This window comes from Anas platyrhynchos, chromosome 4, assembly GCF_047663525.1.
Source record: "Anas platyrhynchos isolate ZD024472 breed Pekin duck chromosome 4, IASCAAS_PekinDuck_T2T, whole genome shotgun sequence".
NCBI classification, from domain to species: domain Eukaryota; kingdom Metazoa; phylum Chordata; class Aves; order Anseriformes; family Anatidae; genus Anas; species Anas platyrhynchos.
The window spans coordinates 59,169,674-59,185,936 of record NC_092590.1 but is presented as its reverse complement, the minus strand read 5'-3'; the positions used below and the strand labels follow the sequence as shown (position 1 = coordinate 59,185,936).

Genomic DNA, 16,263 nt, shown 5'->3' with positions numbered 1-16,263 from the left:
TTTCCCCATAGTTAGAAACTGTTTGTCATCATCATCAGAGAATTATACCAGATGGCTTGGTTAGAGACAGCAACAATTTTTGAATGCTTTCTGATATATTAAGAAGAGTATTACTTAGAATGTTCTTGCAGTTCATCTTCCTCAAATAGAATTTATAGTTTCTGAAAAAGATCTTTTTCTTTCTAAAATCATTTTCTGTTTTGTTGTTGTTGTTGTTTTGTTTTTCTTTTTTTAATAAAGGTTTATATTAAATATTTCAGTAGTATTTTTCAATCTATCTGAAATAAAAAGTCACATAATATATTTATGTGTTTCCAAAACAAATAATCAAAAAAAAATAAAAAATAAATAAAAGAACAAAAAGAATAAAATCTTTCAGATAAATACAATTCTACGTAGCACTAAAAGGAAAATAATAATGATAATGAACTTCTTGAGTAAAGTGTAGAAGATATAAACTTTAGAATGGGTAATGATACATTGCCATATGGTAAAATTAGGTAAGAATGAGATAAAAATCAGATAGACCAGATTAAAAAGAGAAAGTATTCCTTTCAGTGACCTGAAAATGCTAGGGCATGGAAATGGCTTTACTTGAAATCATTAGAAGAATCTTGTTTTCCTTCAATGTCTCAAAGGAGAGAAAGCATAACAAAAGATTTAACAGATTTCTAAATTGTGAACGTTAATGAAATAAAGATAACACAGCTAGTGCCATCAGATTAATGTCACATTAGTTCCAATTATGTGGAAATATCTAAACAAAGAACCGAAGATAATAGCCAATAGATTCAGCAGATTCCTGTTTATCAACTAGCTAATACATATATTTTTGACTCAGATTGTTCAGATACAAGGAAAAAAGAAAGATAAAATATAAGAACACTTCTAAGTGACCATTACACACTTAGCCTCAATCCATTGCTACTGACATAAATAGCCAAATGTAGTGACAGGAAAATACTGTCTAAGAAAAGAAACTAGCTCTCTCCTCTTTCCAGAAGACTGCAACATCTAATAGTGACGCTCTAGACAAACATTTTTGAAAGGCAATCTAGAGAACAAATGCTTAAAGGTCCTCTCAACTTCATGTTCTGTTGAAAAACTTTTGCCATCCTCATACATTGCAATTGAATATCAAAGATCTCTGAAGGGAAATGTTTTTTTGTAATACTTTTTTAATACTAAGACCAAGGTTCCATTTCTGCAGAAGGCTGAATCCTTGAATCCGCATATCTTGCCTTAATCTATTATGCATATTTTCAGATGGAAGAGAAAAAGAACATGAATAGGGGAAACGAATGAGTGAAATCAAGGCAGAACATTTTTAAAGTTGACTAGCTACATAGAAAATTTAGTCTGGAAGAATTTTAAGTGAGAAAAAAAGAAGACTTACAGTCAGATGTGCTTAGGTAGAACATATTTTTAATCCAGATGAGTGATTTATAAAGATTAAAGAGAGACCTGAAATAGATAATAGTACTTTTAAAACATGCTTCTTATTCAAAAATTGCTTTTATAAGAGGAGTATTATCACCCACAATTTTTATTTCAGTTACAATATCTTTTCAATATGGATATGGGCACAAAGATCAGTGTTTACTGTTAGGAGAAGAAGTTATTATAACTAAAGTTGATGTGTTGGGTTGAAATAACTGATTACACTTGAAAGTTAATGCAAAAGACAACTGAGTAAAAGTCTGTTATACTAGGAATAAAAATAATATTTTGTTGTTGTTGTTTGTTTGTTTTTTATCCTGAAGGTAAGTAAATGGCTGAGTTTCAAGGTCAAGGTGTTTTGTTTAAAAAATAATATATAAATGCATTCAGAATTCAGTTCTATGTATGAAAGGAAGCTTACCTTTTAAATTGTGCTTGCACAAGTTCAATTGCAATATTATTAAACTTTATTTGTGCTAGTGTAACCAACTTTTCCAACACTTAATACTGTTTCAAAAGCCCTGTCTGCGTTCTCTCAGAGATAGTAACGTGCAAATACTTTGATCAGCACTCTAGCAAAACATTTCTTTCTGAATCCTGTTACCCCAATAGTTATTGCAGTGAAAGATGATGCAAGAAGAAATTTCTGATCCAAATTCTTGGCTCCTCTTGTGTCCTTGTGATAGAAAACAGTGATTCTTTCCATGAAAGGGAGATTCTTCATCTTTACAGAAGCTATTCATCTGGTGATAGGTAGGGAAAAATACTACAGATATGTGTATGACTGCAGAATTGCACCTGTAAGTGAAAGAAAAAGAATGTTAGGAGCTAGGGAACACACAGAAAACACAGCCAAAACTAATGGATATGAAAAAAAGAACAGCTGTGCCAAGGAGAAACAAATAGATGTAGAGCTAGAAAGGAAGATAGACATAATTCTGTAAAAGGATTTAGGATAAATTTGGTTGTCAGAGAGCATACCTACAGTTTCTTGAAAATAACTAGTTCTCACTTGCTTTGAATCATCCCTGAAAATTATTACCCATTCTTTATTTTAAGAAATATTGCTTATTTATATTGCTTATCAAATTAAAAAGACAAAAATAAATCAAACTCTCACAGAGGAGTATTAAACAACATTGTCATCAATTAAATCTAATTTTCAGTATAGAACTAAGCTTAAAGAAAGACATATTTGGGGAAAGAAAAAAAAAAGTGGCATAGAGATACTTCTTTTTGTTTTGAGAAGTATAAAACTGCAAATACAGCATGGATTTAAGATATTTACATGTTACCATAATCTTCTTGGTTTTTATTTTTAACCAAGGTAATAGCATGCAAAAAGAAAAGATTAATGCTAATTGATGATTAAGTGAGGAACAGGAGGAACAGGCAGAGGCATCAGAACTTTTAGAGAAAGTGTTCAGTGAGTGCAGTGAATATAGAAACATTACCCAAGTATTCAGGGATACAATAAAGAAAGACAAAGCTCAGCAGGACTTGGAAATAAGGAAGAGAGATGAACGGCCAAAAGAAGGCTTCTACAGATACAGATAAATGATAAACCTGAGGAAAATGAGATCCTGATGCAAAAAGAAATGGGAGAACTAGCAACAAGAGACCCAGAAAAGGGTGAGGTACTCCGTTTTCTTTGCCTTTGTCCTTAGCAACAACGGTTTCTCAAACCACACAGGATTATGTTGAAGGACTCTGAAGGACTGCAGTACTATACATTACACCTATTTTCATAAAGAATAAGAAAATAACTCTGAATTAGCCTTTGTAAAACTAAGTTCTTAATACTTTGATACTAAGCAATTTGAAAATATGGATGCAAAATACTTGCAACAGAACCATTAAAAAGCGTATCACGTTTCTTCTGGTCATTCACAATGCCGATGTTTTCCAGCACTGATTGATAACCGTACTGATTGAGTTTTGTTATGATAAGCATGAGAGAAACACCAGAACTATCTTACCTATTCTTTCAGCTGAAAAACAGGAAACTATTTTAAATGTAATCCTTTTCTTCTGTGGTTTACATCATTGAAATATCTGAATATTTAGGATCATCAGTTTATACGCAGCAAGTAAAAGAAGAAAGGTGTGTGTGTAGATTTTATGTTACTATGCTAGTGTTTTTTCTTTCACAAGTATCTTTGCTTCTGCAATGAAAAAAATTGGTTGACTTGACTCATATAAAAACATTCATAAACTTCTTGCCCTCACTTTGCATTCTGCCCATAGAAAGATGATACAAACAAAATCATACAGGACTTCCATAGACTCTGTCATTTAAACCTTTGCCAAAATTTGTATCAGGCTATGTGATTCAGTGTCCTGTTTTCAGCTGGGATGGTGCTGATTTTCTTCTTAGCAGCAGGTATGGTGCTGTGTTTTGGACTTAGAACAAGAATACTGCTGATAACACACCAACCACTTGTTGCAGAGCAGTGCTTACATGGAGACAAGGACTTCTCAGCTTCTCATGCTGCACAAAGAGCTGGGAGGGGACACAGCCAGGACATCTGACGCAAACTGGCCAAAGAGATATTCCTAACTGTATGACATCATGCTGAACAATAAAACTGGGGGGGTGGCAGAGGAAACATAGCTCTGTAACTGGCAGGGCAACAGTCAGTTAGTAGTGATCTTTTTGTTGTTGCTGTCATCCATCTGTCCCTCGCTCCTCCCTCCCCCCCACTTCACCCCTTCTTATTTAAAAAAAAAAAAAAAAAAAGAAAGTCCTTTTATCCTTTTCTCAACCTTCAAGTTCTTGCCTTTTCTTTTCAAGATTCTCCTCCAAATTACCTTGGGGGTGCGAGTGAACAGCTGTATGGTGTTTAGCTGCCTCTTGGGTTAAGCCACAAAATCAAGTATATTTTTGTTTTGTACCAGCACATTATAAAAATGATCTCTTTTAAGCAATACAAATTATTCTGGAGCTTATATTTGGCTACACAAAATCCTGTCAATATAAACTTCCTATATTATTGAAACACTGACTATTTTTTTTTTCCAAGTATGTCATTAATACAAATTAAAGATTAAAAAAAAAAAAAAAAAAAGGAAAGAAAGAAATTATCTTTTTGAAACATTTGGTGTTCTGAAACTAAGGTAAATGCTTGAAATACATATATTTTCCAGCTGCTGTACTTGCTTTTGGTATTTATATTTTGAAATATTTCTAACAGGTAAATCTTGAATCTGTTACCAGTGAAACCTAAAATTTTAACATTGGACATCTACTGCAAATATGTTCTACAGTTACTTGTTCTATAGTATATCGGGTATTTTGTTATAAATATATTAAAAGTACTAGCATTCATTCTTTAAATCTGATTGGTTCGGTTGTTTTTACACACAAGCCATAATATTTCTAAGCAGAGGTGCTTAGAAAGTTCATGAATTTATTTTTTTTCTTCTGTACTCATTTCTACGTGCATAATTACTTGTAGTAGGACCCAGTCCTGCAAAAGGTAATATAAGTAATTGTACTGGGTCTGGCTGGAATGTTAACTTTTCCTGCAGCAGCCCATACAGTGCTGTGCTCTGCAGTTGTAGCTAGAACAGCAGTAGTATCACACCAGTGTTGGGTCTGCTGCTGAGCAGTGCTGGCACAACATCGGACTCTAACCCTACTAGGGGGTGGGCAAAAAAGTGAGAAAAGAAACATCACCAGGGCATCTGACCTAAACCAACCAAAGGGATATTCCATACCATACAATGTCACACTCAGCAGTAAAAGGTGGAAACAAGAAGAGGGGAGGGGTGGGTTCTTGTTGTGAAAATGTCGGTCCTCCTCCCAAACACCGTCTACGTGAGTTGAGGCCCTGCTTCAAGGACGTGGTCAAGCATCGCTCATCTGTGGGAAGTAGAGAGTAATTTCTTTCCTCTGTACTTCCACATAGACTCTATTTGTTTTGTTTGGTTGTTTTTTTCCTTTTTTTCCCCTTTCCCTTTTTTCCCCTTTAGTTAAATTATTTAGTCAATAATAATTTTTTAACTATTTTTAATAATAATTTTTAATAACACTTTTCAGAATCCAGTGTATTGCATTTTTTTTTCCCCAAATATTCATTAAAACACACACTGAAGAATACACTTAACCATCATCTGGAAATTGTTTGTAATATTCTATTACTTACAAATTAGTTTTGGCAATGAATTAAGATAATACCAGTGTATTCCACTGAGGAGCATTCAGTGTGATTTTTAACACAATTTTTAATAACTATTTGCAGTGAAGACTGTCAAGGTCATATAGGTTCTACATACTATAGATGTTTTCTCATCATATTTCATGACACAGGGCATTAATCAAGCCAGGCAGTGTATTCTCAGCCCATTCAATATGACTTCAAAGTAAATGAAGCTCAGGGTTTTGTTTTTTATAAAAGTCTTGTAGTCTTAAATGCAAGTGAACAATAGATTTATTTTTTTTCCTGACTAGTTACTGTACATGTATTACATTGTTAGGCAACTTATCACTAATTCATCCATCCATTTTCATTATGAATTATGTGAGTTAAGGAATGCAGATATCACCATTTAAAGCTGCAAACTACGGAAGTAACTTCACAATAACCACTGAAAAGACAAAAAATATTTTTTAATATTTTGCTGAAATGGCCTTGCTTAGTTTAAATCTTTTCAAACGGATAGGGTCTCATCAAATAAGTGTAAACAAATCTGTTAAAACATATTTTTATGAATAAAAAAATGCAACAGCAAATAAAAGAAGGAATAAAATTCCTTCAAGTATAAGTTTTATAAAATATTTAGAAAAACAAAACTAAACATTTACATGTAGCCAGCTCTCTGATGTCACAAGACAAATTACCACTACAGCAAATAGTGACACTTTAACTGTAGCAAGTTATCATTGTTTATCTCTGTTTACTACATTACTCCAAATATTACCTATCACACTAGCTAACCGGTAACTAACATTTGGCAAATATAAATGTACCATAATTTCTAACTAAGCTATATCTGTTGTAATTTGTATTTCTAATTCAAAAATACTACCTCAGTATCTCACCTCTTTTTTTAAATGTAATTTATAATTAACTATGCAGGTATGTAATTTTATTAAACAGGAGCAACTATGTTTCTGAACTCAAAACCAAGACAAAACAGATACACTGATACATGGATATAGCTAAAATATTTTATTCTTTTGTATACAATGCAAAGTGCTGTTACACACATAAATTAGCATTTTACAGAGGAACAAGAGCAATATTATTACCAAAAGGACAAGTTTTCCACACAGAAGACATCCAAGTAACAGAAAGCTAGAAAACAAAGAATGGGAGAAATGCAAGGTACTGCAAAAGTATGTTCTGACTAATAAATGAAGATGACTGGCAAAAACAAAATCAAGAAAAAAATTATCAGAAGCTGATAATAAGGCCCTGTTTTTGATAGGGGAACAAAGAGCATAAATATATCAAACATGAACAAGAAAGACGGAAACACCAAGAGGTGTATTGCTATTGATGAATTTAGTAAAGTTCAGTTTTACAGTTTAAAACTGTCCTTAACACACCCTCAACTTCTAAATAGTCCCAGCACAGCAAGCTTTAACATGCCATTTATGCAGCACAGCCCATGTAACTGGCTTGATTTGGACTGTGGATCTAATTCTTTTATTTGGGACTGCCTTTGGCCCCTTATTCACACATGCTCCAGGCCAGCTTTACTCCAAATATAAATAACACAAAATCCTTGTCCCAATCCACCATCTTTATCAGTTTCTTAAACTCTGCTGCTAGTGATATTAGTAGTAGAAACACTTCCAGAAGAATAGGATAGTTCCATTTCTCCCCCTTTTTCTCATCTCTGGGAATGCCAGTGATCCTCATTGTTCCTAAGCCCTGAAAATATGCACTGAAATACAACATTCAAAATTCAATTATCAACAATAATATACTTGCTAACTTTTTAACACCAGTCTGTGAGTTAACACAAGACTTTCTTGAACACAAAGAACAACATCAATGTAAAGCAAAGAAATTTAAAAGTTCACAAAACTGTTCAGCTACCTGTCCACAAATCACTAAGCTTATGTGGTGATACCTTAAGATAATATTTATGTTTAAGACAATATAGACTGTTTATGACACCTTAAGAGCAATATTAGTCCTCATTACTGGAGGTTGAAAGAAACTGAAACAGATTTTTTCCTTATTCCTTTTTCCTAAAAATAGTCAAAGTAAATTTAAAGAGGTCATGAAGAGTTTGGCACACAGGTCAGACCTTTAGCAAGTCACAGCTCTTTCCCTAAGATGTAATACAGAGGATTATTTTCAGTATGCTACTAAATATCAAGATTTAAAAATTAATATATAGATATTCAGTTAAGTAAAGAAAATGTGAAAGTGATCTTGCAGCAGAGCTTTCAACTTTATCTTATCTTGTGAAATATTGCAATTTCCTAGGCATGGGTTAAAGTAATGATGGAGATTTTATTTAATTTTTTGCCCATCAGTAGAATATTTCCAAATTCCTCTAAACAAAACAATGCTAAAACACAAGAACTTATATTTCTTATACTACACTGACTGTGTATATTACTCTTTAAAGAGGGTCATGCATTATCTGGAAGATTGTCTCAGTAACAGATATAATGATTTAACTGATGAATACTTCAGAGAAAATAATCTCATAAGTTCTTTTATTTCTCTAATAAAATTTTTGGAAAAGTAAAACAGTGACCAAGCAAGACATTTTCTTTTTACCTAATTGGAAAACTTTTTTTTCAAGTCCATTCACAGAAGCAAAGGAAATGAAAAGCAACATGATATATCTAGAGAGGAAGAATTTCTTTCAGATGGGCTTTTATCCAAAGGCACTTCATTAAACCAGACCGTGGAAGAAAAAAGGATGGGGGGGGGGGGGGTAAGGGATTAGTATCAGTCTATCTCTTGGTAATTAAATTATTTTCATTTGGGTGTGTTGAGGGGGGAATGCCTTGATTCTAATTCCATGCTTAAAGCACATTTGAATGTGTTGCACAAAACATAGTAGTATGAACAGTATAAAATGAGAAAAAACAGAAGAAATCCGATATTACAAGCATACCACGTCTCACCTAACAAGTAAAACATGTGGGTCCAAATCATTTGGATACAGAATAAAATAAAATGAAATAAAAATCCTAGCTGAGAAACCTAACCATTTTGCAAACCACAAAAAAAAAAAAAAAAAAAAAATCTATTATAAGGATGTTTGTCATGAACTAACCTGGTGAAAAAGGTGAATCTGCTGTGACTTCTGACCACGTGTTTATCTCTTGACTTCTTAGAGCTGCTTGATGGAGCTGGTTGCAGTATCTGTTTCACTTCCCATGGGACTGTCTTGTTCGCTTCTTTGCCCAGCCTAATTTAAAAGTATATATTTTACATTCTTCCTGGTGCTACTCTGTCAACATGTGAATCTTAACCACCTGGTACTAGCTTTGGGATGGGCCACTTACTTCCATATTTTTTAAGCTGACAGGATATAAAACTAGAGTTAACTTTTACAATTTATACTACAAATCTATGTTTAGGTGCTTTTTATTGTCTTTTTGAGTGCATTAATATAACAGTTGTGGTTTTTTTCCAACACAATTTTTTTCCTCTTTTTAATTTCATGTGAAATTATATAGAAAAATTCAAACAACTCACATATGCTTTTGAACACTACACAAAAGCCTGTTTATGAATAAAATGATTGGGGAAAAAAAAAAAAAAAAAAAAAAAAACTAAATAGCCAGTTTAAAAATGTCTGTAAGGTACAATATTCATACATTCAAAATTTTTATGGTTAATACTCATCAGAAAGTCAGCATTAAATAACTGATTTGATCAATCAAAAGAGCTTTCATGGACTCCAAGCATTTTTTCTGTATCTGTGTTAGACTTGTGAATCATGGCTAAATAGTAACTTCCCTATGAGTTTTCTTTGTTTATTTCTTTATTGGGAAACATTATAGTAAAATGTTGAGCTGCTATTGCTGTCACAGTGCTTCACCACAGTTCAAATCTCCCAGTTTTCACATAATCCTAAATGTGGAATCCATTATAAATACAGCAAACAAAACTATGAGGTAGGTGGGTACGTTGAACTTATGTATTGTTGGAACCAAAGCAATTCTGTGTTTTAACAATGACAATTACATATAAAATTATATGCAGTTAGGTAATTTACTTAAATGGAAAATCTTAACACAGCAATTTGTGATCTAGACCATTATGACTGTCATTTTGGTTTCAATTTTAGAAAATTATTTCATAAAATATATTGTGCCAAGAATGTTCTTAAAAAGATAATTATTTTAAAAATCTGTATGACATAATGACATTAAGATATCAGTATATGTGGATAAAGATGCATATGCCAAAAAAAAAAAAAAAATCATATTATTAGATACCCTCAGAAATATTGAACAAATAAATAAAATTCCAGCATAACTACCATCATTTTACTATCAGAGCTCAAAACAGTGACTTTTATTGCTATGAAATTAGCTGTGTGAAGGGGAAAAAAAAAAAAAAAAACAAAAAAACAACAAAAAAAAAACACCTGTAAGACCAATTTAGAGAACAGCATGGAATGCTGTTCTCTATCAAAAGTTTATAAAAGTCACATACAGAACTCTAAAGTAATTCTCATCAACAATGGGCTTCCATATCACTTCACTGCTTTAAAGGTTGTGTGTTTTTTTTTTCATGTTCTATAACAAAGAACTAAAGTTGTATAAGAAAGCTCTGATAAAACTATTTTGGAGATCAGAAATATTTAGCTTTGTAAATATATGTTAATGAAAAAATAATAATCACACATTCTTACAACGTGCTACTGTTTATCGTAGCTATAGACTTTGAAATTCAATCATGTAATCAGAAGACTGATTTTAAATATATATAAATATATGAAAGACTAAAGTAATTAAGATCACAAAGTAAATGTTGATTCCTCTGTAGAGAGAGTTGTAGCATGTAATAAATATAGAATCTGCACAGACACAGTCTTACGTAATCTTATGGCATACCTATAAATCCTGTGTTTACACCTAGACAAACCACTTATTCTATAAGTGAAATGAAAGGTGCATTAATACAAAGAAAATAAGTTTGTTTCCTTTTCCTTAGAAAAAAACTCTTAAAAGACAGAAGTTAAAATAAATTAATAAATTAATAAATTAATAAATGTTGCAGGAATAACTCTATTGTAGGAACTGAGTAAACACTTATTGCACTGCCTTTAAATTCAGAGTTCCTTATTTCAAGTCCCTTGTGTCCATGCCTCAAACAGCTGCAGGTGCCAAGTGGGAAACAACACAATTCTAAATTTCCCTTTCTGGAAAGCCAGTTAGTTCAATTAAGATCCTAGACCAATATGCAGACAATGTGAAGGATTCAGAGACATTGGCAAAGACACATATAGGTACACACATAGGAAGGGCTCTAAACATTCCCTAACTCTTGGATGACTGTGTGTCCTGGTTTCAGATAGGATAGAGTTAATTTTCCTCCTAGTAGCTGTTGTGGTATTGTGTTTGGGATTTAGGATGAGAATAATGTTGATAATATGCTGAAGTTTTAATTGTTGCAGAGAAGTGCTTACACTAAGCCAAGGACTTTTCATTTTCTCACACTGTCCTGCAAGCAGGCAGGCTGGGGGTGCAGCAGGAGCTGGGAGGGGACAGACCCAGGACAGTTGACCCAAACTGACCAAAGAGGTATTCTATACCATCTGATGTCCTGCTGAACAATTAATATGGGAGGGCTGTCTAGGGTGGGGGGAGTGGCTGCACAGGGATAGGCTGGGCATCATTGTTCAGTGGGTGGTGAGCAATTGCATTGTGCATCACTTGTTTATACACATCATTATTAGTAATACCATTATCATTGTTATTATTACTATCTTCCATTCTTTTCTGTCCTAATAAACTGTTTTTATCTCACCTCATAATCTTTCATTTCTTTCTAATTCTCTCCCCCATCCCAGAAAGGGAGGGGAGATGGTGAGTGAACAGCTGTGTGGTGTTTAGCTGGCAGATGTATTAAATCACAACAGTCTTTCTGATGCCCAAGATGCAGCTCAAAGGGTTGAGATAATGACAGATCTGACCACAGAGTGTTAAAACAAAATTGGTATTAGACCTGCTTAAATGTTGCTACTCACTACGCTGACTGCTTGGATCTCAGGTCTGCTGTGTCTGTTTTCCAAATTGAGTTATATAGCGTTACTTACTGTACATGTATGTGTTCCCTGTCATGCTGTTCATCCTTTCCAGGATCTGGTTTAAGATTATTATTTTTCTTTACTGTGTAACACTGGATTATGATATGACAAAATTGCTAGTCATGAGACTAACCTGGTATATGTACTCAGCACTGCCATCAACTCTATACTTTGGAAACCATATCTCAGAAACTATTAACAATTACACTTATTACCTTTTTTCTTCAGGGACCAACCTATGGAGAGGACAGGGGGAGATATTTTTTCCTACTTGTTTACTCTCCCTTTTTCCTTCACCCCAGTCTTTTCCTCCAGGCTAGTTAGGATAGCTCTTTATGATTTTGAATATCTTTGGGATGTTCAGACCAGCATGTTATTGTTATGTCTTCTGAATGCACTCCAAATTTTTTTTTAAGGTTAAAAAACTACTTGGGAATGCCATCCAGAGATCTGTCCTGAGGCAGGATAGTTGTGAGTAGCAGGGAATGTGGGAGGATATGGGCAGGCATCTAGAGCAGGGGGCACCTCCAGTGCTTTGGAAACTCACCCCTGAACAACTGCAAAATCCTAAAAAACTGGTAGAATGCTTGAAAAGGGGGTGTAATCACTCTGGCAATTCCAAACAGATACACAAACCACTGCAATGTGCTCTGGTCTGCCCTATGCCTATCAAGCTGCAATTGATGCCACTATAATCCTAGTGACAAACCCTGCAGCTACTTCAAACCCTCTAACAGGCCCAGCAGTCACTGCAACGCCAGCTGCCACTCCAACCCCTATGGACAGGCACTGCGGCTGTTCCAATCCCTGTGACGGGCGCTGCGGCTGTGTCAGGGAAACAGACTGTAGCAGTGCAAGTTGCTCCTCTAACCAATATGAAACAATGGATGAGAAAGTCAAGTTGTTTAGAACAGAGAAGAACTCCTACTCAGACTAGGGAGGAAGAAGATAACAAGACAGGCTACTCCACAGTGGCTGGGCTATGACACAAATGGGAAGATGAAGAGAAAGATATCATAAAAGCATTAATAACTACCCGAGGCCTATCCCAGCCTGAGCTATGAAATATGCAAAAAGGATTTCAGTCATTGTCCAAGTGAGCACCTTGTCACCTGGCTGCTCCAGTGCAGGGACACCGGAGCCAACAGTCTAGAATTAGAGGGCACGGAAGCCAAGTGGTTGGGTTCCCTTACTAGGAATGAAGGCATTGACAAAGCAATTGGAAATAGAGCACAAATCTTCACCCTCTGGATGCATCTCCTGTCAGGTGTGAAGGAAAGGTATCCCTTCAAGGAAGATCTTGTATGTCAACCAGACATAATGGATCACCATGGAGAAGGGAATCCAGTACCTGAAGGAATTAGCTCTATGAAAGGTGATTCATGAGGACCTAGACAAAGATCCAGATGAAGTCAAGTGCAAACGACCCATGTGGCAGAAGTTTGTATGGAGTGCACCATCATTATATGCCAACTAATTGCCAATAACGACATGGAATGATCATGAGGAACCCACGGTGGATGAATTGGCTAAACAACTCTGGCAGTACGAAGAAAGTCTCTCCTCTTCCCTAGAGGCCTGCATCTCGGCTGTAGAAAAACTTTCTCAAGAGTTTCACCAACTGAAACAGAATACTTTAGAGAAACTTTCTGAAGTTTTCAACCAACTTAGAGAGAATTCACTGTGTCATGACAGCAATAAATAAATAAATAAAACGGTTGGGGAAGATACATCAGGATATAACAGTCTCCTCAATGATTTGGGGGGGGGTAGACACACAGGAAGGGTACTGGGCTGACTAGGAAGCATAGCAAACTAGAATCTGATGCTGCTATGTTATTAGTGAATCAGGGAGCATAAGTAAACAATACACAGTCATATAGATGAAACATTGTTAAAGACAAAATGGCTAAATTGAATCCTGTATTAAAATAAAAATAATAAAGTCTAGATTTATATATTTGTTCATGATTCTGTGGGTTTATGATTCTGTGAGTGGACTATATTGACAGGAATTCAGATGAAGCAGCCTTTTATAGAGGTTTTAATGCTTTTTCAGTGAATTTGTGATCACAGAATCACAGAATTTCTAGGTTGGAAGAGACCTCTAGATCATCGAGTCCAATCTCTGACCTAACACTAGCAAGTTTGCTCCTAGAGTGTTGGTGTTTCTCTAGATCTAGTGCAGATCAAACAAACTAAAATCATAAGAATCAAAAGAAAAAGAAAAAAAAAAAAAAAAAAAGAAAAGAAAAACCTAAGGACAGCTTCATCATTTGTCTTTGGCTAGATTCCACAGAGATGTAAGGCCATCCAAATCATCATGACCAAGGGAAAGGAAAACATTTAAAACTTGTGTTCCACATGAAATAACAGGAGGGTAAGATATCCTCTCTCCTACCAAAACAAATACTATAATAAACTAAAGAAAAGGAACAAAACAAAAAGTGATGTTTTCTTGCAAATGATTAAATGGGAATCTGAAACTTTCAGCTATATTTAAGTCCTACAATCTGCTGCCTTGACTTGTTTTTCTTTTTATCATCCATAAGTCACAAAGCAATAATACTGCCATCCACACACACACAGAGCAGGAATCCAATAACTTGACATATGGTGGCAAACTCATTTTCTCTCCCTTTTAGAGTACTGTGTCACCCATTAAGGTTGTAGAACTACACCGGACGATGAAATTCAACACTCAAATACTCAATAAAGATCTTTTTTATTATTATTATTGTAAATAATACATTTAAGTCAGTTCCATAAGACTTTTTCCAAGGCATGATTCATAGTTTCTGAATGTTTGTGACTGTTAATGCTTATGATTACTCCATATATACTTAGCACTACACTTGTTACTAATATACTTCTTTCTATTCAGGTATTTAGGATAATCACATTCTTCCTATATAACACTTTGATTTCCTTCTCTGCACAGATAACATCTCCTATGAATGTGTTGCCAGAAGACTTATTTCTGTAAGGAAGACTGACAAAAACATCCAGTGAAATTATTCGCACATATTTCCAAAGCTATAAAGCTGCATTAATATCCCTTTCCCTTTGTCAATTAGGAATGTTACATTCCTTCTTCTGCAATAATTTCATCCCCCAACTGAAACTGATTAGAGGAAATTAGATACTGACTAAAATCTGTACACTGATGCTATTTTGTCCGTTCATGGAAAGACATCACTGTCCTTCATATGTGTATGACATAATTTATCCTCTTCCTGTACTCAGACAATAATACTGGAACTCTGAAACTATTCACCAGCAGTAAAAATTGTTGTTATCTAGAACTATACTTTAACATTTTTTTTTCTTCCTAAAAACATAAGTATTTAACTGTAATTCCAAATAATAAAGGTCCCACTAGCCCTGTTGTAAATCATTATCATCATTCAGTTGCATGCAATCTTGATTAATGCAGAACCCATTCTATTCATGTAGCTGAGGTATTCATGTAGCTGTAGAAATTTTACAAAATTTCTAACTTTATTAAGAAATAAAAACTTTCTCAGCCTGTAGTGTCTGTTCTATGAATCTCTTTATTCAAATGGAAATTGAGATATGATAGACCAGTAATTTCTAGAAGACAAAACTAAGATTAAAACTCTTTGCACAGAATCCTATGCCACAAAACATTTAGGTTATAAAAAAAAATAATAAAAAAAAAAAACACCTTTGACTGACTGTTAAAAAACTTTGACTGACTTATTAAAGGATTATGTGAATGGCTCTAGATCTTCTATTTTTTCTTCTACTACATCATAATGAATATACGGCATATTTATTTTTCTTCATAGCAAAGTTTGTTTTGATGCTCCGAAGTGTCCCAAACAAGGTAGGTTTCAGTAAACTCAACATTAAATGCAATTCTTTCTTCATGAAGTAGAACCTCATATAAGCTTTAGGATTGTAGTCTGACCCTTTTTATTTCCACAGTGGTTTCATTATGAAAGCCAACTACTTAATTTCTCAGAACGATCACTCTACAGGCATACATTTACACTCACAATTCTGGCAATACACCAAGCACAATAGGAGGAAAAAAAAAATGTTACTAAACTAATTAAAATCTACAATGTCTTATCAAAATACAACCAACAATGTCAGCACTAGCAGTCAAAACTAGTACAGAAAAACCTCAGTATCATTATGACAGTATCCTTAAAATTGTTCCATAAGAAGACATGATAATGTTTGCTCTTTCCCTTTTATGTTTACCTCTCCATTGTGTCTCTGGGTCCTGAGGTTGATAACACCAGTTTTCCTCACACAGAGAAATAGTGGAAGGTTGTAGCAAAGGTATCAGCATCCTAAAATTTTTCTTGGAGGTGGAGACCTGCTGCTGAAAGAGGTGAGGCACTAGTCACCCAGCCACTTGCCAATTGCAAACAAGCTAACTCAGCTGGAGGCAAGGGAAGCCAATACTGATCCTGAGACCTTGCAATGCCAGATCAGTATAAGACCCATACCTTCTTAATAGTAATGATGAAATCATATTATCAAGTAAGTAATGAAGCATCATCTTGCTTTGATCTATCTGAGAGGTGGGATCTTTTTTCAAAAAAATAA

The 16,263-nt window shown here is 34.4% G+C and overlaps 1 long non-coding RNA gene across 1 annotated transcript; it reads right to left on the bottom strand.

The window, feature by feature from the left end:
- Window positions 1-1,439: 1,439 nt before the first annotated feature.
- On the bottom strand, window positions 1,440-16,121 carry LOC140002344 (uncharacterized). Its single transcript, XR_011808720.1, has 3 exons — window positions 15,913-16,121; window positions 8,692-8,826; window positions 1,440-2,238 (listed from the first exon to the last, which is right to left on the bottom strand). It is a non-coding gene; the product is annotated as an uncharacterized lncRNA (long non-coding RNA).
- Window positions 16,122-16,263: the final 142 nt, after the last annotated feature.